The sequence below is a fragment of the Artemia sp. Qi Xiang Cuo genome, chromosome 8, assembly GCF_049724085.1.
Source record: "Artemia sp. Qi Xiang Cuo chromosome 8, ASM4972408v1, whole genome shotgun sequence".
Lineage (NCBI taxonomy): Eukaryota > Metazoa > Arthropoda > Branchiopoda > Anostraca > Artemiidae > Artemia > Artemia sp. Qi Xiang Cuo.
The window spans coordinates 14,275,474-14,299,356 of record NC_142801.1 but is presented as its reverse complement, the minus strand read 5'-3'; the positions used below and the strand labels follow the sequence as shown (position 1 = coordinate 14,299,356).

Genomic DNA, 23,883 nt, shown 5'->3' with positions numbered 1-23,883 from the left:
ACATGTATAAATGTATAATGTATGTATAATGTATAAATGTATAAATGATATAATTTACTCACTGGGTTCATGATTGCTTCTAGATCACTGTTACGGCTAAATAATCTCTACTATGACTTATTGACTTTTTACTGTATATTATATATGCAAAATGAAGGTTATAGAATTACCTCAGTTTAACTAGTTACAGGTCTGACAAACCTGTTTAAAAACCGCATCAATTAAATGACAGGGGCCTCCTACATGCGTTATTGTAGAACAAAGAGATGACAACTACAAAAATTGCCAAAAAATATTGTTTCCAAATTCGAGAGGAAACATAAAACTATCAAAAAAAAAAACTAATTTATAAGAAATTTTGACGCAAAAGCAGAGAAAAAATGCATTTTTACATTTTACATACATTAGCCTTCATCATAGGAGTTATAGAAGCTCGTTCTTGAAAGAGGTAAGCCTTTAAAGACAACTTATCAAAACACAGCCGGAATGACTACCTTGATCCAGGGTATACCCCGTCGTGAATACCTAAATATGAAATTCACCTGACAATCCGTCGCCACCTGGAATAGCCTCCCAGCTGAGGTAATCCCTAAAAACCCTCGATTGAAGAATTCAAGCGAATGTAGAACAAAATAAAAGTGGGAGATCACCAGGACTAGCGGAATATCATCAATGTTGATAGAGCCACGAAGATAGTTATACAAAAGGGGACGAATGACAGCTTTTTTAAAACCATCTTCTAAGAATAAAGTGTTCTATAAGCTTCATAGGTGCTTGATAAAGCCATAACATCATTAAGAACTAACATGTTTTCAAAACTTAATTTCGGTGGAGGAGAAATGGTTATGACGTCATTAAGAATAACAGATTCGAATCATGTGTTTATAAACGGACTTATAAACAAATTACCAAACCTAGCAAAAGAAAAGAAAGTTTCAGAAAGAAAACAAAGTTGGTTAAAATTATTTTGTGGCAAACTCCAAAACATAAACAGTTTTATAAGTTATTTAATTCATTTTTTGTCGTTTAAATGATAGCTCAATTAAAAGCAGCAAAAAGTCCTGACCTATACTAAAAACCTCTAAGGGTAAAAAACAAATTATTATTTATCGTAAAGTGGTAACATTTACTAATCCCTCTAAAAAAAACGAGTTTTTCGAAGAGCCTACATCAAACTGATTTCTTTTCTTTTAATATAGATATTTTTCGAGCGAAAAAATCGCCTGAGAGATAGTAGTAATCTTGTGATTGCCTTAGACGTAGGACGATGACGACAAAACGAGACAGCGTGGGGCAAATAAAAAAAGGTCAGTAGAATTAAGTCAGTAAAAAAAGAAGAACGCAAGTTTTTTTATACATATGCACAGGCTTCACAAGGGATGATATGCCGCTAGTCCTGGTAATTACCACGCTAATTATTTGTAATCTGTTTATTATAATTTCTCTTGAACGCATCAAGAGAGCGATTTTTCGGGATTACCTCTACTGGAAACCTTTCCATGTGGCGACGGATCAAGCGAAACTCGCCTTCAAGTATTCCTGGCCTAGATGTACCCTGCATAAGGTGGTCCATTCGAGCTGTACTTCGGTGAGTTTATCGATCCCATCCGAAAAACCAACAAAGAGAAAAATCTCTAAAAAAAAAAAAAAAACAAACAAACGAGACTGTGGCCAGTGGAGCTAAAAGGAAAACAACAGAAAAAAAAAAACGCGGATATTTCGTCTTTATACAGACAAGGCGTATTAAGCACGAAAGACACAAAAAAAAAAAAAAAACAAGAGAAAACAAAAAACTAATAAAACCACCACCAAAAAAAAAAAAACAACAAAAATGTACAATCGGCGCAAACTAATTCGATCCCATCCGAGAACTCTGGTCAGCTGCCTTTGATGCAGAAGTCCAGAAAACGGAATAAAAAGACAAACTTAAAGAAAAAATCGTTAAGATCACCTTCTTAAGTGAACAGCAACTGTTAAAATCACAACCTGTTCACTTCTTAAGTGAACAGCAACCTGTTAAAATCGTTAAGATCACCTTCTTAAGTGAACAGCAACTGTTAAAATCACAACCTGTTCACTTCTTAAGTGAACAGCAACCTGTTAAAATCGTTAAGATCACCTTCTTAAGTGAACAGCAACTGTTAAAATCACAACATGTTCACTTCTTAAGTGAACAGCAACCTGTTAAAATCGTTAAGATCACCTTCTTAAGTGAACAGCAACAATACAAATAAATAATCAACGCCAATGTTGAATGGAAGATCAAAATTTCACTTGAGAAGTTAGGCTTTTTTATGTGCCATTCTCTTTCCAGGTTTTGAACTACGGAATCTTCATTAGATTATGACATATATGATGTATTTCGGTCTCTCTTATGATGATGCGATAGATACGAATAATTATAATGAATGAATGTTGTCGATGGGATAAGTTTCCCTGGACTTGAATTAATAGGAAACGACCTTTGAATCCAGAAAATATAGCAAAAATTTAAATTCAATATTCCTTCCTCTTTTCCCTAAAACAACATAAATTACATAGTAAAAACATAATCAACAAAAATTACAAGTTTAATTAGCTTTTAAGCAAACAAAATAACGAAGGAAGCTAGAAAGTATAAGAATACTGTAGCAAGAACCAAGCAAATTTGTTAGTACTTCTAAAAAAGCTTCTTATTGTTCTAATTAAACGACCCCTATGTTTGAGGAGTCGTTCTTGAAGAATTGGGACAAAATTCAAACTTTAGTGTGAAGAGCAAGGTGTTGCGGCCACTGGCGGATTCAGGGTAGGAAGGGGGGGGGGGGCAGACCCCCAAGACTTTTTCTGATGTCCTCATTCCCTGTTTTTTCGTTTTTTTACTCTTTTTTAGAATAAATTCATAGATTTGGTCAGTAATTGGCACCTATGCGACATTGGCCCCCCCCCAAGATTTTGCTCACTGGCGCCCTTGTCACATAGGGCCTTCCCCAAGACTTTGCTCTAGATCCACGGTTGAGTAGGGGACAACCCCCCTCATATACGTAATAGTCTCTGTCCATTTTAAGTTTAATGTTGCTCCTTACTTTCAGTTCAAATAACTTTTTCAATTTTTTTAATCTCTGATCATCTTTTAAATAATCCCGGGAAATCTGCCTCTACCTCCACGGAAAATACCCCATCCCACTAAAAGATCCTCTAGACAATTCAATCCCGTTGAGAATTTACCCTTGACAATTACCCTTAGCATCTCCACAGGTAAGATTGTATTGGCAAAGAGAAAGTAAGACAAATAAAAATAATTTCGTGTAGGAATTCTGTTAAAGTTTCCCCAGTGGAAAATTACCCCTGAAAAGTTCAACCCCCGGAAACTTCCATCCCCGTGGAAGATCCCCCCATTACAAAATTACCCCCCCCTACCCCAATCCTAAAAATGTAAGCATACTTTCCAATAGCAATTAGGCTTATTATACATAAACAATGGGCAAATTTTATAGCTGAAGGACCTTTCCCAAGGGGCTGTGGGGGTCATGTTATCTCCAAAACCATAATTATTGGACCTTTCAAGTATGCTGAATAAAATGGCTATCTCAGAATTTTGCTTTTTGAGAATAAAAGTTATATATTAACTAGGACCACAGTCAAAAAAACATTACTTTTTCCAAACAACATAGTCTAAAAATAGGAACTTACAATTCAAAACAAAAGGAGCTCTCTGATACGCGAAAAAGCGGGAATCTGAAATAAAATTCATTTGTTAAAAGTACACCAAACAAAACTAAAAAAGTATTCATGACCAAATTAAAGTGTAAAACAAACGTTAAATCAACATAAGATTGCTTAATTCCCACAATAGGATATACAAAAATCAATTTTATATATTTGTATGAGCATCAAAATTCGATTCTTTTGATGCATCTATTGATATCAAGACTCAATTTCTCAGAGTTTCGGTTACTGTTGAGATACATCGCTCCTTATTAACAGTTCGCTATATAATAAAATTCATTTGTTAAAAGTACACCAAACGAAACTAAAAAAGTATTCATGACCAAATTAAAGTGTAAAACAAACGTTAAATCAACATAAGATTGCTTAATTCCCACAATAGGATATACAAAAATCAATTTTATATATTTGTATGAGCATCAAAATTCGATTCTTTTGATGCATCTATTGATATCCAGACTCAATTTCTCAGAGTTTCGGTTACTGTTGAGATACATCGCTCCTTATTAACAGTTCGCTATATAATAAAATTCATTTGTTAAAAGTACACCAAACGAAACTAAAAAAGTATTCATGACCAAATTAAAGTGTAAAACAAACGTTAAATCAACATAAGATTGCTTAATTCCCACAATAGGATATACAAAAATCAATTTTATATATTTGTATGAGCATCAAAATTCGATTCTTTTGATGCATCTATTGATATCAAGACTCAATTTCTCAGAGTTTCGGTTACTGTTGAGATACATCGCTCCTTATTAACAGTTCGCTATATAATAAAATTCATTTGTTAAAAGTACACCAAACGAAACTAAAAAAGTATTCATGACCAAATTAAAGTGTAAAACAAACGTTAAATCAACATAAGATTGCTTAATTCCCACAATAGGATATACAAAAATCAATTTTATATATTTGTATGAGCATCAAAATTCGATTCTTTTGATGCATCTATTGATATCAAGACTCAATTTCTCAGAGTTTCGGTTACTGTTGAGATACATCGCTCCTTATTAACAGTTCGCTATATAATAAAATTCATTTGTTAAAAGTACACCAAACGAAACTAAAAAAGTATTCATGACCAAATTAAAGTGTAAAACAAACGTTAAATCAACATAAGATTGCTTAATTCCCACAATAGGATATACAAAAATCAATTTTATATATTTGTATGAGCATCAAAATTCGATTCTTTTGATGCATCTATTGATATCAAGACTCAATTTCTCAGAGTTTCGGTTACTGTTGAGATACATCGCTCCTTATTAACAGTTCGCTATATAATAAAATTCATTTGTTAAAAGTACACCAAACGAAACTCAAAAAGTATTCATGACCAAATTAAAGTGTAAAACAAACGTTAAATCAACATAAGATTGCTTAATTCCCACAATAGGATATACAAAAATCAAATGACTTTCAGTTGTATGCCTTTGTGGTGGACATTCCATTATGACGGACGTAGTGCTCTTTCATTCAGATTGGCCCAAAAGACTATCAAAAGTGAAATGAACTCCCAAACCCAGGGACTATTTTCCTCTCAGCTTACTTAGAAATTCAAACTTTAATGTTTGATTAAATATTCTACACTTTTTTTTTAGCCCCATTCATATTTTTGTTTTACCCTATTTTACCCCATTTTTAACCTCTTTTTTTCACGTGTACGTTTTATTCAATTTTACACTATGATTCTTTTTCTTCGTAACTTGCTTTTTAATGTTTGCAATAGTATGTTTCGATTTTTTTTTTTTCGTTTTTTTACATGTTGAGGTATATTTGTTTTTTTTATTTGTCATCCATAAGTGGTACAAAAAAAGCAGAAATAGAACAAAAAGAGTACAAAAAAATACAAAAAGAACAAAGAAAATAAAAGAAAGGACACAATCACAAAAAGAATAGAAGATAAAGACTTAAACTTCCAATATCAGCAATAAGAAAGAATAAAACGTAAAAAAAAAGAGAAAATTAGCCATCACCTAGAAACAAAACTGAAAAGGAGACTCATCCAAATTAAATACAAGGGCCAACTTTTTCATCACAGCGTCGACAACATTGGAGTAGAATCTCTAACGCGAAACTGATTTATTTTTTCTATCATGATTTTTATGTTTTTGAATTGATTTTATTTTTGGTTGATCTTTACTGTTATTCTTTCATCGAAACTTTTGTGTATTTCGCAGTTTTTGATTTGTATAGTATTGGTTTCTTTAACAACAAATGTACATTTAGCAATGTTTGATTGTGACAGCCATTTAAGGAACTTTCAATGTAATTTCACACATGAGAGAGGGTCTCCTGTTTCTATTTCTCTGTTTCTTTTTCATTATTAGAATTGATAAAATGACCCCTGGTTTTTTTTTTTTTTTTTTATTTTTTTTTTGTAGGAGATTTGATGTATTCAATTTCATAGCAGTTGCAGGTTATGGACACAATGTTAGAGTGCAATCCTTTTAGTTACAACTTAAAGTCATGGATACGTCTATTATGTAATTTATTTGTAAAAATTTATATGTTGTGCAAAAATTCTATTTGTTCTGCAAGAGTAAGTGGAATCCACAATAAACAAATCAAAGCCTTGTTAAATGAAAAAGAATAAAAAAAATCTATAAAATCGAAAACGTGCTAAAGTAAACATCAGAAGGGTATTTTAAATATTACATCATTTTTCTATAGTTTCAATCATTTATGAGAGGGTTTTAGTTCATTTCAGGTCTAGTTTACCTAACTAAATGAGAGGGTCTTAGTTTACTCGAGCAAACGTGCTAGATTAAGCATCACGAGGGCATTTTAATAATTACATAATTTTTCAATAATTTCAATCATTATTTAGAGTTCATTTTAGGGCAAAATAATTAATAAGTTTAATGATAAACCACATAATTATGAGAAAAAAAAACACCACCTAGAATTGACAACGGATTGGTCATTTAGTCTTAGATATTATATAAACACACAAGAAAAGAAAAGAGGTAGGTTTTCAGAGGAAAATCAAGGACTCAAAATGGAAGTTGCATTAATTAACGAAATAACAATGAAAAATACAATCATGAACAAAAATATAATAGGCTGAAAAAAACTCAAGAGGAAAATAAAGCAAAAAAAGGCATGCCTAAACAGTCACAACTACCAGAGAAGTAAAAATTTAAAAATTTAGAAAATTTTAATGTGTGGAAAGCTGAAAAAGATGAATATATTTTGGCTAGATTGCTTAAGTTATACTTACTAGCTGTATTTTGCTAATGTAAGTTAAAGATAGAAGAGAAAGCAAATTACCACTAGAACTAATCAAATAGAAATAAACAGTCTAAGATAGACAATTTCCATAAGAAGTATTCAAATAATGATAAACAGTACAAGAGCCGAAAAAGAATAAATGGGAAAAAGGGAAAGAATAAATAGAAATAAACAGTCTAAGATAGACAATTACCATGAGAAATATTCAAATAATGATAAACAGTATAAGAGGCGAAAAAGAATAAATAGAAAAAGAGAAAGAATAAATAGAAATAAACAATTTAAGATAGACAATTACCATAAGAAGTATTCAAATAATGATAAATAGTATAAGAGCCAAAAAAGAAGGCTACTTCAGCAACAAAAGCTCCTTTGATTAACTTCACAAACAACCCTGATTTTCTTGGCTTCTTCACAAGCATATCATATTAGTCAGTCCTATAAAAAAAGCCAAAATTAATTAGCAACACTGAAAGAAATAATTGTTTGTGCCTAATATCTCAAACCTGATATTTCATATACTTGGGCCACTTAATCTAATTAAGAGATTATTTTTCTTTATTGGGTCCAATGTTTTTTGAAGATATGTCTAATTATTTACCATTGTTTTTCTTAAGATGTAATTATTTACCATTGTTCTTAAGACACAAAGAGCAGGGCATTGAGGAGGGGACAGCCCCTTTCATATACAGAATAATTTCTGTTCGTTTTAAGTTTTAATGTTGCTCCTTACTTTCAGTTAAAAAAACTTGTTTTTTTTTATTTAATTTCTGAACGTTTTTGAATTAGTTAAGGTTTTGAATTTGGCTCTCCATGCATGAATAATTAAAACGAAATATGCATATTTATTTTACTTTTTTAACTGATAATAACCTTATAATAACCTAAGTTTGATTTTTGTTCAGTTATTTAAGAATGATTTCTCAATCACAAAGGCTTTTTAATTAGAATAATAAAATCTTTTAAAAGTTGAAAAAAAACTTTACCATAAGAGTGAGCTATTGAAGAAAGGCAACCCCCCTTATATACATAATATTTTCTGTTTGTTTTAAGTTTTAATGTTGCTCCTTACTTTCAGTTGAAAAAACTTGTTTTTTTTTAATTTCTGATTGATTTTTAAATAATTCTGAGAAATCCAGCACCCCCTTCATGAAAATTCTCTTCCCCCATGAAAAATTCCTTCATGGAAAGATACTCCCACGTAACTGCCTCCCTTACATATTTAAAAATCAGCATTAAAATACAATTCTTTTGATGTACCTATTGGTATTAAAGTTCTTTTTTTAGAGTTTCAGTTACTATTGAGCCAAATTCCTCCTTTCTTACAGTTCGTTGAAACCACAAACTGTTTGATAATACATCTATGGCTATGAGGAATGGCAAAAAGTCTGCCATTGTCCAAAAAAGTGTTTTATTTACCAAGTCCAGAAACAGAGCAGACCTGAGTCACACACAACTCAGAAAAGAGTCAGAACAGATTACAAACAGTCTCAAAGAAATGTAGAGTATGTAATACGTATATATGGAGGGGATCACTGCTCCAGAATCACATAACCGGTATGTATAGTTTTATTACAGATCCTGGGCCCAATTACTTTATTGCAATGAAAGCTGGTCACCACAGCTGTAACAACAAGGCAATAAAAATATGTCATGATACATAAAAAAGGAATAATAAAAAAATGTGTTTGGGAATGAAGCTCACTATATACTGTTGTGAAGTATGTGAAGTACAGCTATATTAGAAACGGATTTGTTTTAATTGAGAACATTTTTTTATGTATTTTTTTTTTCAAACTTCAAATCAAACTGACAGAAATTGAGACAACTTATTTGGGGCCCCTCCTAAAATCAGGGTAGGGCTATAACCCCAGACAGCCCCCCTAAATGACGACCCTGTTCAACACACCATGATATTAACAATAGCAACATTATTCAAGTTGACCTCAATAGGCTTATTGCATGGACTTTAACCTGGCTTCTTGAATTCAAAATTGATAAGTGCTGAGTCATCCACTTTGGGTCTTGTAACCCCAAGACTGCATGTTTTCTTAAGATGGGTAACAATATAAATTGACAAGAATCAGATCCTTGGCATCATTGTTGAGTACAAAGTCATGTTCACTTCCAATACCCAATCTATTGTTAGATTGACACAGAAATTGCCCACACTCATCAAAGGAAACCCCTGCCAGCAGATCAAAGGAAGTTATTAACAAACTCTAAAAAGGTTTAGTCAGAACAAAACTGGAATATTGTATAACAGAAGCTTGCCAAGCCAATTGAGGAGAAAGAGCTTCAGAAGAAAAAATGTAAAAGAAAGCAAAAAATTTTTTTAGCAGTTGTGCCAAGCTGATGGATGTTGTACTTATCTGCACCTATTTAAAGGAGAAAAAGAAGAGTTCCAATCACAATCTATAAACTTTAGCAAAACCAAACACAGCTGCTCCACCATCCCCTAACAAAAGAACATGCAGTCAATGCTGCAAATTATGGGTACAATTCAAGTCAAAAAGAAGCAGAGCTTCATTTTTCAAATATGATGGTGACACTTTGGGATTCTCCGAGGGAAAAAACTATTACTTCTTTATCTATTTACACATTCAAAAAGGCATGGATGCTGATTGGCCTAATAAACCATGGAAACTAGACTGGGAAGTTCTCAAACCTGTAGTTGAAGCATAGTGGATGGCACTGGGCAAAGCTAGACTAGTTGTGGCATGTTGCAAATTGTTATACTCTATAACCTGGCCACACTAAATCTGAAGTTACATTTGTGCAAGAGCTTCAACTTTAGACCATTGGAGTATGTCTAGTGTAGAATTTGCATGCATATCAATGGTGGCTGATAATGATGGGCTAAATTTAAGAGTCTAACAAATCCTCAGCTGATGCTGTTTTTCACTGTAGACATTTTTTACCTAACCTTATGTTAGTTTATCTACTTTGGTACTTATTACATGCAAGAAGTGAAGTATTGTTAATGCTTATGAAATAAAACAGGATGAAAATATAATAATTTATGAACAAATTTGGGCTATATATTTGCTTATTAGGGCTGGTGGGGGTACAGCATAGCATATATTAAATGCATAACCTAACCTGGGTACCTTTTTTTGCCCCTTCAACCCTAAAAGACTAAAGTTTAAATCTTCATCATGGAGTGAGAAATACCTCACTAGCCAGCAAAAACCTGTTTTTCATATAGCATCTTTGAGATTTCAATGCAGTCTTTCTTGCATGTTTACTGAATTCTTAATAAGTCCCTCTACTTTTAGTGTCAAGATTACCCATGGAAACATATGTGCAGTATCATCTTGTTACTAGCAAGTGCAACTGAACCTAATTTAAGGATTTAAGATAATTTAAGCAAATTAGGCAAAATGCTTTTATTGAGATCCAGTCTTCTATACCATTTTCTAAGCCTTGGAGTCAATGAAGGAGATCAGGGGTGTAATTTGCTATAGGGCAGGGGGGCAACAGCCAGTCCTAGACCTTGGTTTTCTCCCCCCCCCCCCTCAGCTGAAATTTAGTTTCTTCAAAAGTCTTGTCATAACTAAGGTAAGCCTGCTTAATTCAAGCATCAACAGAGATGGATCAGTTTTTGATAAAATTCTAGTTTAGCTACATTTTGCTATTTTGGAAAGGGTCTAGGTTTGGAAAATGAGACTTTCAGGGATGGGTCTACAGACAAAAGCATGTCCTAGGAAGGTATTTTGAAGTGCCTACCTTCACTCCTTCTCCCTCTAGAGGGCAGTGACCTTTGAAAATTTTAGTGCTATAAAAATGAAATCTTACAAAATAAATCTTCTGCTTAAATGAAGCACAACAAACTTTTTTTGGTAAATTTTTACCAAAGCATATTATTGAGTTAGGAATAAAGTGAATACCCCATTTGATGCCTTTTTTTATGCTGATTACAAATATAATAATCATTTCTATTGGAAATGAATTTCAGCCCCCACCCCCATATGTGCAAATATATATCCTGAATTGACATATATAGTGGGGGAGCTAAAATTCATTTCCAATAGAAATGATTGTTATATTCGTAATCAGCATAAAAAAAAGGTATCAAATGGTGTATTCACTTTATTCCTAAATCAATAATATGATTTGGTAAAAATTTACCCTTTTTTCAGCTTCACAGCTTTGCTCAATCCCAATTTATGAGATTTCATATACCTGCACATAGATTTCCTAAATTTAGAAATAGGCTAACTTATTGATATGGCTTAAAATTCTACTCAAATCATATAAATTGTATTTTCTGAACTAAAACCAAAGTAAAATTAAGTGCATGGACACCCATATGATGGGGGGGGGGGCAGAGGGTGACTCCCCCCCCCCCCATGGCTGAATGATGGTGTCTTATATTTTATATTTTTGTTTTGATATTTCTATTTTACAGCATTGGAATTGCTGATTAGACTGGCTAAGCCCCTCCCCCCCCCCTAAAATACAGCTTCTGTCAAGTAGGAAGATTTCTAAGACTTAGAAATCAGAAGAGGTTTTAAATAGAAGCTTGGCAAAACATTCCCATAGTATATTTAGCCTATGGACCTGGATTAATTACTGAAATTTTCAGTGTCCTAACCTAACCCCTTTCCAAGGTAGCTAAACTAGAATTTTACCCAGTTTTCTTTAGTATATAGCTGTTGTAGTATATAGCTTTAGTAGCAGCTGTTGATGGTGTTACTGTGCAGTGGATACAGAGTTTCCTATCAGAAAGAACACAAGCCATCAGGGTCTATGATTCTCAAGGTGTTCCTCATTTATTGTCATCCATAACTGTGTTAAGTGGCATCCCCCAGGGGACCATCCTGGGACCGAGTCTTTTCAATTTTTATATTAATGATGCACCAAACCTTCTCTCAAACCTCCTCACACTTTATGCTGATGACTCAAAACTTGTTGGCAAAGCTGCTGATCTCCAATCTATACAAACGGACCTTGATATTCTTGGAAGCTGGGCTGATAAATGGCTCCTTTCATGGGCGCCCATAAGCTGAATTCCCGGGGGGGGCAAACTTCAACTAATTGCTACTTTTAATGCTATATAATAGAAATCTCAGAACAAAAATATAAAAATAAGGCAGTATCATTCAGCCACGGGGGGCAAGAGCCCCCCCATATGGGCGCCCATGGCTCCTTTCCTTTAATGCTGAAAAATGTCATGTCATTCATTTTGGCAAACATAATCCACATCAGCAGTACCATCTCCAAGGTAACCCCCTCTCTGCAGTTACTGAAGAAAGAGATCTTGGAGTCATTGTTGATCATTGGCTGAGTTTCAGTACCCATGCAAAATCTGTATCTTCTTCTGCCTTCCAATCCCTTGGACTTATTAAAAGAACTATCTCAAGTCGGTGTCCTTAAGTATTTATGAAGCTCTACAAGGCACTGGTTTGTACACACCTTGAGATTGGAATGTCCCTGGCATCCCCCTATTTTAAGAAGGACAGGGAAATACTAGAAAAAGTACAGAGAAGAGCAACTAAGATGGTTGATGGCCTCAAACAAGTGCCATACAAAGAGCGTTTGTGTCATCTGAAGCTCCCTACTCTCACATACCAGAGGAAGTGAGGTGACATGATTCTAACCCACAAAGTCATTTCAAAACATACTCTTCCTGGTCTCCTTGCTCCCCCAGAATGCCTTGTGACAAGAGGACATTCAATGAAAATTTTCAAGAAGCACTCTTCTATCTGAGAGAGAAGCCATTTCTTTAGCCAATGAATAACCAACTTGTGGAATCAGCTCTCTGAAGATACAGTGTCTGCAGACTCGACAATTGCCTTCAAGCAAAGACTTGACAAAGATTGGCAACAGTTGTAGTTCAACAAGTTGTAGAGTTCATCTACAACTTGGATGCTGCTGAGTCTACAACCCAAATGTAGCAAGCAAATCATGACAAACAAAAAAAAAACATTAGATGCCATCACGGAGCATTACAAGGATGGAAAATCCTTAAATTCGCTCCAAGTTGTGATTTAAGGTAATTTAAGGTAATATATTTACTTTTATAGTACTATAAAGTATCTTTTTAGTACTTTCATGGTATTAATGGCTCATTTTTCAGTTTTTACTGTCATTTTCACTAGATTTGGGAAAACTTGCTCCAAATTTGCCCCCTCCTCCTGAAATTATGCCACTGAAGGAGATAAAGTAGGCCTGAGAACTTGAAAACCCCTCCCTGGTGCCAAGGCCTAATGTAGGCTTTTGGTATCTTCATCTAAGCTGAACCTATTTCCCAGATAGAAATAAAATTATCTATCATTATTTTTTACTTAATTGACATTATTAGCGAACACAAAAAGCACATTCATCATAACATACCACAAACTGAATATTACACACCAAATGAATTCTTGTTTAAAAAAAAGTTGCTTATTATGCATGAAATGCCATCTACATTTTTTGAAAAAAGGATTTCTTGGGATAATTAGATTTCGTGAAATTATGTGATATTTTAAGTTCAACATAACTCATTCCCTGGTTCCACTGATATGATTTTTTTTTAACGCAATACGGCTCAAGTACAGCTGATGCAGGAAAATTGTAAAATATTTACACAGAAACAGTTCGCTGCAAGTGCTGAAGCGCACAAAATATTAGGAGATATTTAAACAACAAATGCATAGGAATAGGCTAAATCAAGTTTTAGAAGCTAAGAACAATATTCAAAGGGTTAAACTGTATTAGCCTAGTCTAGCTATGCCAAATTAGAAATATAATTCTTATCTTGTATTTTCATCTCCCTGGAAATATCCCCTTGGCGCTAAAGATTAGAATCCTGGATTAAAAAGACCTGACCTTCATTTTACTTGTTTAATATTAATAAAAAACTTCTGATAACATGATTAGTTTATTACATACTTGAAATTTATGGTTATAATAATTTCGATTCAGAATAACAAATGCAAATTTCAACGGCTAGTTCTTGTCTGTTCATCCATAGTAATTTATGTTTGTTTTAAGTTTGGCATACACTTGGATTTTGTTTCGTTTCATTTAATGCTTTAATTTCATTTTTCTCACTTCTCTGAAAAAAAATCTTTTGGAAAAATATTTTTCCTAATTAATGTTCTAAAACCCAACGTCAGCGGAGCTTAAACAAGATCTTAACAAAAGTTATAACGTCAGGGAAACTAAAATACAAATTAATTTGATTAGTCAATCGCTAGAGACACTGCTAGAAAGATTAAAGAATAATAAGGTCTCAGACACCGGTAGTGAGACAAATGTTTTTTTTTTTTTTAATATGGTGGTTTTGAAGTTAGAGATAAAGCACTATATACTAGGAATATGATTTCTTTAGAAGGAAAAGTACCTAATGATTTTAGGAAACCTTTCATTAAACCCCCTTATAAGCAAAGTGATAAGAATAAGTGTAGTACTTACGAAGGCATTAGCTTAATATCTGTAGGAGGCAAATTACTTGGTAAGATTCCACTTACTAGACTTAGAGTTGCTCTAAATAAACTTTAAGAGAAGAACAGTATGGCTTTAATTTTACAGTATTATTTAATTTTAGAACAGTATGGCTTTAACCCCAAGACTGCATGTTTTCTTAAGATGGGTAACAATGTAAATTTACAAGAATCAGATCCTTGGCATCATTGTTGAGTACAAAGTGATGTTCACTTCCAATACCCAATCTATTGTCAGATTGACACAGAAATTGCCCACACTCATCAAAGGAAAGAGAAGAACAGTATGGCTTTAATTTGAGGAGAGGATTTGTTGACCAAATTTTCACTCTTTAATTAAAAATTAAGAAGTTTCAGAATCATCAATCCTCTGTAGTCCTCTTGGGTCTTGTAACCCCAAGACGTCATCATCCATCCTCTGTAGTCCTCAGCTTAAAGATTATGAAAAAATATTTGCTTTAGCCCACAGATAAAATTTTGTGAAGGTCTTATCCTTAAGTACATCCCTTTAATGATATTCCCTTTAATGAGCACATTAGAGGGACTGCTGCTGATAGACAATAGCGCAGCAAAACTAAGAAGTGGTATTAGCAGTTGGTTCGGTGTGGAATCAAGATTTAAGCAGTGTTGTGTCCTGTCTACTTTTAAGATTTTGTTCTAAGGAATACTACAAAGACTAGAGGATAGTAGGGTATCGAATGAAGAGGTACAATTTCCCTAGACTTAGGTTTTCCAGGTGATTTTATTGTTCTAGATAAAAATACTAGCAAAACGAATGAATTTAGAGATCATCGGCGCATAGGGTGCAAGAATGGGGTTAAAATTTGATGCAACAAAATTCTGTTGTTTAGAATAAAATAGTGAGGGTAAGGAGGTGTTGCTAGGTAGCAAAAATATAAATCAAGTGTATAGCTCCACTTATCTGGATAGTAGTTGTAATACTATGAAAATGTTGGAAATAGTTAAGATCCAAAAAGAAGAACAGCCAAGGTGCTGGATATTTTTTTCGTAATTGAGAAAAGTTAAGGAGAATAATAACCTAACCTTAACCTAACCTTGACATAACCTTAACCTAATATTAACCTAGCCTTAACCTAACCTTGACCTAGCCTTAAAACCTAACCAAACACGTAATTTAAGCCCAAGAGATACAACTTCAAGAACTAGTAAAACTTTAAATCTAAACACAAAAACTTTAACTCCCCCATAAAAACACAAATCTAACAAATTAAATTTTTAACTAAACACATAAAAAACAAGAAAAATAAACGAAAACAGTCAATACAAAAAAAAAATAAAACAAACCTTAATGTGAAACCTCTTGAGTATCTCCTGAGTGCGCTGCTAGTTGTGCACTCAGATTTGTGAAGACACGACCACCAAGTGAAGGTTTTGGACAGACAGCCCCATCTACCCCCTAGCACCAAACCCATCCCCCAATTATCCTCCCACTAGCAACGCATGTGCATATACGAAGGATTAAACCCTTTCCAAAAAGAGTTGATAAGACTGCAACAAGACTGCAAATATAATATCTATTTAATCACCTCTCCTGCCATAAAAAAAGAACAAAACTTAAAATACAAAAATATAATCCCCAAAACCCAATCAACGAAATTAAAACCAGAATAACAAGAAATTTGATACTCTGACAACAAGAAATTTAAATCTAAATACAAATTTCAAAGAAAATTTGAGAAAAGTATAAAGGAAAAAGACAATTTTGTCCTTAAGATATTAAAGATATACGCGTATAAAGATAATAAGATATTTAATATATTAGATATTAAAGATATTAATAGATTAAATAAATAGATTTTATTAATAGAAATTAAAACCGGACTAACAAGAAATTGGATACTCCGACAACAAGAAATCTAAATCTACAGCCAGCCAGCCCCATCCACTACCTAGCATCAAACCAAACCCCCTAAGATCCTTCCACTAGCAACGCATTTGCTGATACGTAAGATTGAATATATGCTTTTGCAGTTTACATATAACTAAAATCTTCCAATATCAATTCATACAGGTATTTTTTTTAGCATCAAAAGTAGTTTACAACATTTTACTATGTTGTACACAGAAACTATTCAAATATTTCTAAATCTGTGTTTTGCAGTTTTTATGTAACTAAAATCTTCCGTTAGCAATTAATACAGATAGTTTTTAGCATCAAAAGGATTTTGTAACATTTCACAGAAACAGAACACTATTCAAATGTTTCCGAATATATGCTTTTTCAGTTTGCGTGTGACTAAAATCTTCCAATTATTAATTAATACAGATATTTTTTAGCATGAAAAGGATTTTATATTATTTTACAGAGTCAGGAAACTATTCAAATGTTTCAGAATCTATGCTTTTGCAGTTTGCATGTAACGAAAATCTTCCATTACAAATTAATACAGGTATTTTTTCAGCACAAAAAGGATTTTACAAAATGTCGCAGAATTAAAAAACTATTCAAATGCTTCAGAATATATGCTTTTGCAGTTTACATATAACTAAAATCTTCCAATATCAATTAATAAAGGTATTTTTTCAGCATCAAAAGTAGTTTACAACATTCCACTATGTTGTACACAGAAACTATTCAAATGTTTCAGAATCTGTGCTTTTGCAGTTTGTACGTAACTAAAATCTTCCGTTAGCAATTAATACAGATAGTTTTTAACATCAAAAGGATTTTGTAACATTTCACAGAAACAGAAAACTATTCAAATATTTCCGAATATTACGAATATTACAAAATCTTCCAATACAAATTAATACAGGTATTTTTTCAGCACCAAAAGTATTTTACAAAATGTCACAGAATTAAGCAACTATTCAAATGCTTTAGAACATATGCTTTTGCAGTTTACATATAACTAAAATCTTCCAAAATTAATTAATACAGGTATTTTTTTAGCATCAAAAGTAGTTTACAACATTCCACTATGTTGCACTTCATTATCAGATACTACAGATATTTTTTAGCATCAGAAGGATTCTATACCATTTCACAGAATCAACAAACTATTCAAATGTTTCAGAAGCTATTACTAAAATTTATGAAACTAGATATCAATTAATACATGTAGTTTTTTAGCATCAAAACGATTTTACAATATTTCACAAGATCAGGAAATTATTAAAATGTTTCAGAATCTATGCTTTTGCAGTTTGCATCTAACTAAAATCCTCTATTATCAATTAATACAGATATTTTTTCAGCATCAAAAGGGTTTTACACCATTTCACAGAATCAAGAAACTATTCAAGCATTTCAGAATCTATACTTTTGCAGTTTGCATGTAAAAAAAATCTTCAATTATAAATTAATACAGACATTTTTTTAGCATCAAAAGGATTTTACGGTATTTCACAGAATCAAAAAACTATTCAAATGTTTCAGAATCTATGCTTTTGCAGTTTGCATGTAACTAAAATCTTCCATCATCAATTAATACAGAAGCTTTTTAACATCAAAAGCATTTTAAAACATTTCACAGAATCAAAAAACCATTCAAATGGTTCGGAATCTATGCTTTTGTAGTTTGTATAAAACTAAAATCTTCCATTATCAATTAATAAAGATATTTTTTAGCATCAAAAGGATTTTATAACATTTCACAGAACCAGAAAACTATTCAAATGTTTCAGAATCTATGCTTTTACCGTTTACGTGTCAGTAAATCTTCCATTATCAATTAATACAGATATTTTTTAGCATCAAAAGGATTTTACATCATTTTAAAGAATCAAGAAACTATTTAAATTTTTCAGAATCTATGCTTTAACAGTTTACATGTAACTAATATCTTCCATTATCAATTAATACATATATTTTTCTCAGCATCAAAAAGATTTTACAAAGTTTAAGAGAGTCAGAAACCTATTCAAATGGTTCAGAATCTATGCTTTTGTAGTTTGCATAAAACATTAATCTTCCATTATCAATTAATAAAGATATTTCTTAGCATCAAAAGGATTTTATAACATTTCAAGGAACCAGAAAACTATTAAATGTTTCAGAATCTATGCTTTTACAATTTGCATGTCACTAAAAACGTCCAGTATCAATTAATACAGATATTTTTTTGCATCAGAAGAATTTTACAACATTTCACAGAATCAAGAAACTATTTAAATGTTTCAGAATCTATGCTTTTGCAGTTTACGTGTCAGTAAATCTTCCATTATCAATTGATACAGGTATTTTTTCAGCATCAAAAGCATTTTACATCATTTAACGGAATCAAAAAACTATTCAAGTGTTTCAGAATCTATGATTTAGTAGTATGCATAAAACCGATACCTTCCATTATCAAGTAATACATATATTTTTTAGCATAACAAGGATTTTACAACATTTCACAGGATCAGAAAACTATTCAAATGTTTCAGAATCTATGCTTTTACAGTTTGCATGTCACTAAAATCTTCCATTATCAATTAATACAGATATTGTTTGCATCAGAAGGATTTTACAACATTTCACAGAATCAAGAAACTATTCAAATGTTTCAGAATGTAGACTTTTTCTGTTTGCATGTAACTAAAATCTTCCAATTATCAATTAATACAGATATTTTTTAGCATCAAAAGCATTTTACATCATTTAAAGGAATCAAGAAACTATTCAAATATTTCAGAATCTATGCTTTTGTAGTTTATATGTAACCAAAATCTTCCATTATCAATTAATACAGGTATATTTTTTTTAGCATCACAAGGATTTTACAACATTTCACAGAATCAAGACACTATTCAAATGTTTCAGAATACATGCTTTTACAGTTTACATGTAAGTAAAATATTCCATCATAAATTAATACAAAAACTTTTTAGCATCAAAAGGATTATACAACATTTCAGATAATCAGAAAACTATTCAATTGGTTCAGAATCTATGCTTTTGTAGTTTGCATAAAACTAAAATCTTCCATTATCAATTAATAAAGATATTTCTTAGCATCAAAAGGATTTTATAACATTTCAAGGAACCAGAAAACTATTCAAATGTTTCAGAATCTATGCTTTTACAGTTTGTATATAACTAATATCTTCGATTACCAATTTATACTTGTATTGTTTAGCATTAAAAGGGTTTTACAACTACAACATTTAAAAAAACCAGGAAACTATTCGAATTGTTCAAAATTCATCCTTTTACAGTTTGTATATAACTATAATCTTTCTCTATACATTAATTCAGGTATTTTTTCAGCACCAAAAACATTTTACAAAATTTCACAGAATTAAGAAATTATGCAAATGTTTCAGAATTTATACTTTTAAAGTTTGCATATAGCTAAAATCTTCCATTATCACATAATACAGATATTTTTTTAGCCTCAAAAGGATTTTATACCAATTCACAGAATCAACAAACTATTCAAATGTTTCAGGATCTATGCTTTAGCAATTTATATGTAACTAAAATCTTCCATTATTAATTAATACAGGTTTTTTTTTTAGCATCGAAAAGACTTTACAATATTTCACAGAATTTGCAAACTATTCAAAAGTTTCAGAATCTATACTTTGGCAGTTTGCATGTAAATAAAATCTTTTATTATAGATTAATACAGATACTTTTTAGCATCGAAAGGATTTTACAACATTTTACAGAACCAACAAACTATTCAAATGTTTCAGAATCTCTGCCTTTGCAGTTTGCATGTAATTAAAATTTTAAATAATCGATCAAAACAGGTATTTCTTAGCATCAAAAGGATTTTACAACATTTCATAAAACCAAGAAACTATTCAGATGTTTCAGAATCTATGCCTTTACAATTTGCATGTAAGTAAAATCTTACACTATGAAATAATACAGGTATTTTTTAGCATTAAAAAGTATTTTACAACACTTCAGAGAATCAAGAAACTATTCAAATGTTTCAGAATCTATGATTTTGCAGTTTGCATGTAACTAAAATCTTCCATTATCAATTAATACAGGTATTTTTAGCATCAAAAGGATTGGACAACATTTCAAAGAATCAATTCCAAGTCTATTCTTTTAATCTGCAGTGTGAGAGTCATTTTAAAATGAATAATACTTGATATATATTTTTTGTATTAACTAGGTTATATTATGTTAACTGTTGTTTTTTTAACTCTAGTTATAGATGGCAGCACTCCCACTCACACACAGTCATAGCAAAAAAAACATTTGGACAGTAAACATATTTTTTTTACTAACTAAGTTATATTATGTTAACTGTTGTTTTTTTAACCTCTAATTATAAATGGCTGCAAACCCGCTAAGACACACAGTCATAGTAAGAGAAACTTAAGAACAGAAATATTCAAAGACATAGATACTACTAGCAGACTCTTAAGTCTATTAATTGATGACTGAGTATCAAAAATGAATAAAAAAAAAAGTACTTTTGCATAGAACAAATTCAACTACACAGGTATTTGTTTTACCATCAAGAAGATTTTACAATATTTCACAGAATAAAGATACTATTCAAATGTTTCAGAATCTATGCTTTTGCAGTTTGTATGTAACTAAAATCTTCCATTTATCAATTAATACATATATTTGCAGTTTACATGTAGCTAAAATCATCCATTATAAATTAATACAGAAATTTTGTAGCATCAAAAGGATTTTACAACATTTCACAGAATCGAGAAACTATTCAAATGTTTCAGAATCTGTGCTTTTGCAGTTTGCATGTATTTAAAATCTTCCATTATCAATTAAAGCAGATAGTTTTTAGCATCAAAAGGATTTTGTAACATTTAACAGAATCAAAAAAATATACAAATGTTTCAGAATCTATATTTTTGCAGTATACATGTAATTAAAATCTTCCATTATCGATTAATACAGGTATTTCTTAGCACCAGAAAGATTTTACAATATTTCACAGGATCAAGAAACTATTCAAATGTTTCAGAATCTATGCTGTTGCAGCAGGCATGCAACTAAAATCTTCCATTATAATAATATTTTTTTTTGCCCTCTTTCGATACATTAAAAATGTAATAGAGGAGTACAAACAAAGAGACAAAAAAAGAGAAGAAACGAAACACAAATAATTAATGAATACAGTACCAACATGTGTAGCGAGAAAAAAAAAAGAAAAAAAAGACAAAGAAGTGGAAACTTAAATAAACTGTGGAGACTTAAATCAACACTACCCAGCCATAAATAAAACAGTTAAACAGAAAGTCTAATAAATTCCCATATCAGTCATCAAAGGGCAAATAAAACGTATGCCTCACAGAGTTTTGCGCCAAATTATGGAACGCTACAAATTCGCTGACGATCTCTCCACCCTCCTCCTCAGACTTCTCTTACAGAGCATACAGCCATACCCAATCCTAACAGTAATGCGAAAAATCGAGGATGAAGCAAACCAAGTGAAACTTACACTCAGCCAGGAAAAAACAGTCCTATTTAGGGTAAAATTTCCTTAAACGGCCAGTTCCAGACCCGCCATGCGGTGGGCCGAAGGCTGTAAAAACGGTGAAGATCCTGGGGGTCCACTTGGATGCTGATCTGAAATGGAACACCCACGTATCGTCAATCGTCTCGAAGACCGCTTTCCTCCTAAGATCTTTTGCCTACCTTCGCCGCTTTGGGATGAAAACTGAGATCATGGTTGTATGCTACAAATGCTACATTAGACCGCAAACTGAATATGACTGCCCAGTGTGGCAGAGCGCACTGGCCATAGATCAAAGCGACAAAATTGAAGGATTGAAAAAAAGGGCCTGCAAAATAATACTGGGGAGTAGTTACGTTGACTATGAGATGAGCCTCAAAGTTCTGAAGTTGGAGTCCCTCAAAGAGCAAAGGCACACACTGGTCATGGACTTTGGACGAAAAAACCTCGACTCTGAAACACACCACGATCTACTTACGGATGTTGAGGCGCGCCAAACTCAACATTCTACGAGGCTCAGAGAAATAACGAAAAACGCAGCAAATCTGGAACGACCGCCGATTCACTCATCCGAGCACTACCTGAAGTCATTTGGTCCATACTTCGTAAAACACTACAATGGTGACCCAGAAAAATTGTAAATAAATCAAGTTTGAATAATTTAATTTTGTAAGTGTTTTTAAATTGTTTGACTTCCGCTGTTATTTTTGTTGTTAACAAGAATATTAAGGGAAAAATAAAGTGAATTTGGATTTGAATTTGAATAAATCGTATGGCTCATAGAACATACATTAAAAAACAACGAGATGAGACATTAGAGGCTTTTTTTTGCTATTGATCACTAGTAACGTCAAGGTGACGTTGATAACTCAGCAATGTTGGGAATTCCTTCTCCTTACTATATAAATACATATACATATATACATACAAACACACACAACCTTTTTTTCGCTACATTAAAACAATGATGTACTAAAGGAATAATAAAGAGAAAAGAACAAAACACGAAAAATCATCAGCTATACAACAAAGTGACAACCCCCACTGACGAGAAAAATAACCAAAACTAAAAGGCTGCTCAGACCGGGGACTAAAAATTTATTCCAGCGTATATAGTAGATGGTTAAGCGGAAAATCTGATATTTTCTTGCAACGGTTTTCAAATCGAGCCGATAATTCTTCCAACTTCTCAGATATATCAAAGATTTGGAATTTTTTACAAATGTACGAGTTACGGAACCATAGAGGAATACTATTAAAGAATTTAGCAAACTGGTAAAATTTAACCCTAATTTGTTTCTTTCCTATTGACGAAAAAAGCTTCAAAAATGGAGTTAGAAAAAACACATGCGGTGCAAACATTGAAATGTAGAGCTTTTCTAATTTATACTTGTCAAATTGCCCTTCAACTTTTGACAGCAAACCATATGTTTTGCAAAGTTTCGTTTTAAACTCATTAATAACCAGAGTGCGTGTCGCTCTTATCGATGACCCAAAATCAGCACCTAAATACTTGAGTGAATCAGACTTAGGAAGAGTGATCGAGCCTTTTTTAAGGGATTTTGAATGTGTCTTTTCATTCTGGTTTACTCTCATAAACTTAGTTTTTGACGGTTCAATAGCAAGGCCAATATTAGACAAAATAGGCCGAAGAATCTCAAAAGCCCTTTCCATTGATGACAGGTTATCAGCGAGAAGAAGTGTCCCATCTGCATACAAAAAGTGACTAATATCGATATGGCTATCAATAATATAGGGCGGGATATTTCTCGTCGCAGTTCTATGTGCATTGTTGAAAATTAATGGACTTAAAACTGAGCCCTACTTTACCCCGCGCTTTACAGGGATGGGACTCGCAAAACCTTCACTAGAACGGATCCGGACTATTGAATTCTGGTACCACTTCCAAAGGCACGCACAAATAAAGCCGCTAGTTCCGCTATTTGACAAAGCAACTAAAGATTGTGAATGCAAAATTGAATCAAAAGCCTTAGCTATATCAACCGCGCATACATACAGACTCTTCTTCATCATCTTGTGACGTTTCATTATAGACAAGAACAGAGAATGTGCATTTTGGACTCTTAAAACTTGCCTTAAACCAAATT

At 32.4% G+C, this 23,883-nt stretch overlaps 1 protein-coding gene across 5 annotated transcripts in view; it reads right to left on the bottom strand.

The window, feature by feature from the left end:
- Tbcc (Tubulin-binding cofactor C) overlaps positions 1-23,883 on the bottom strand; it is an 80,433-nt gene that overhangs the window by 17,666 nt on the left and 38,884 nt on the right. For 2 of the 5 annotated variants that reach the window (XM_089093229.1, XM_089093232.1), the window contains exons 1-3: positions 13,285-13,304; positions 7,244-7,383; positions 3,670-3,714 (exon numbers count right to left, since the gene is read on the bottom strand). The gene's annotated coding sequence lies outside the window, so the exon portion shown is untranslated. The other 3 variants (XR_016142110.1, XM_089093230.1, XM_089093231.1) reach the window with 3 other exon arrangements.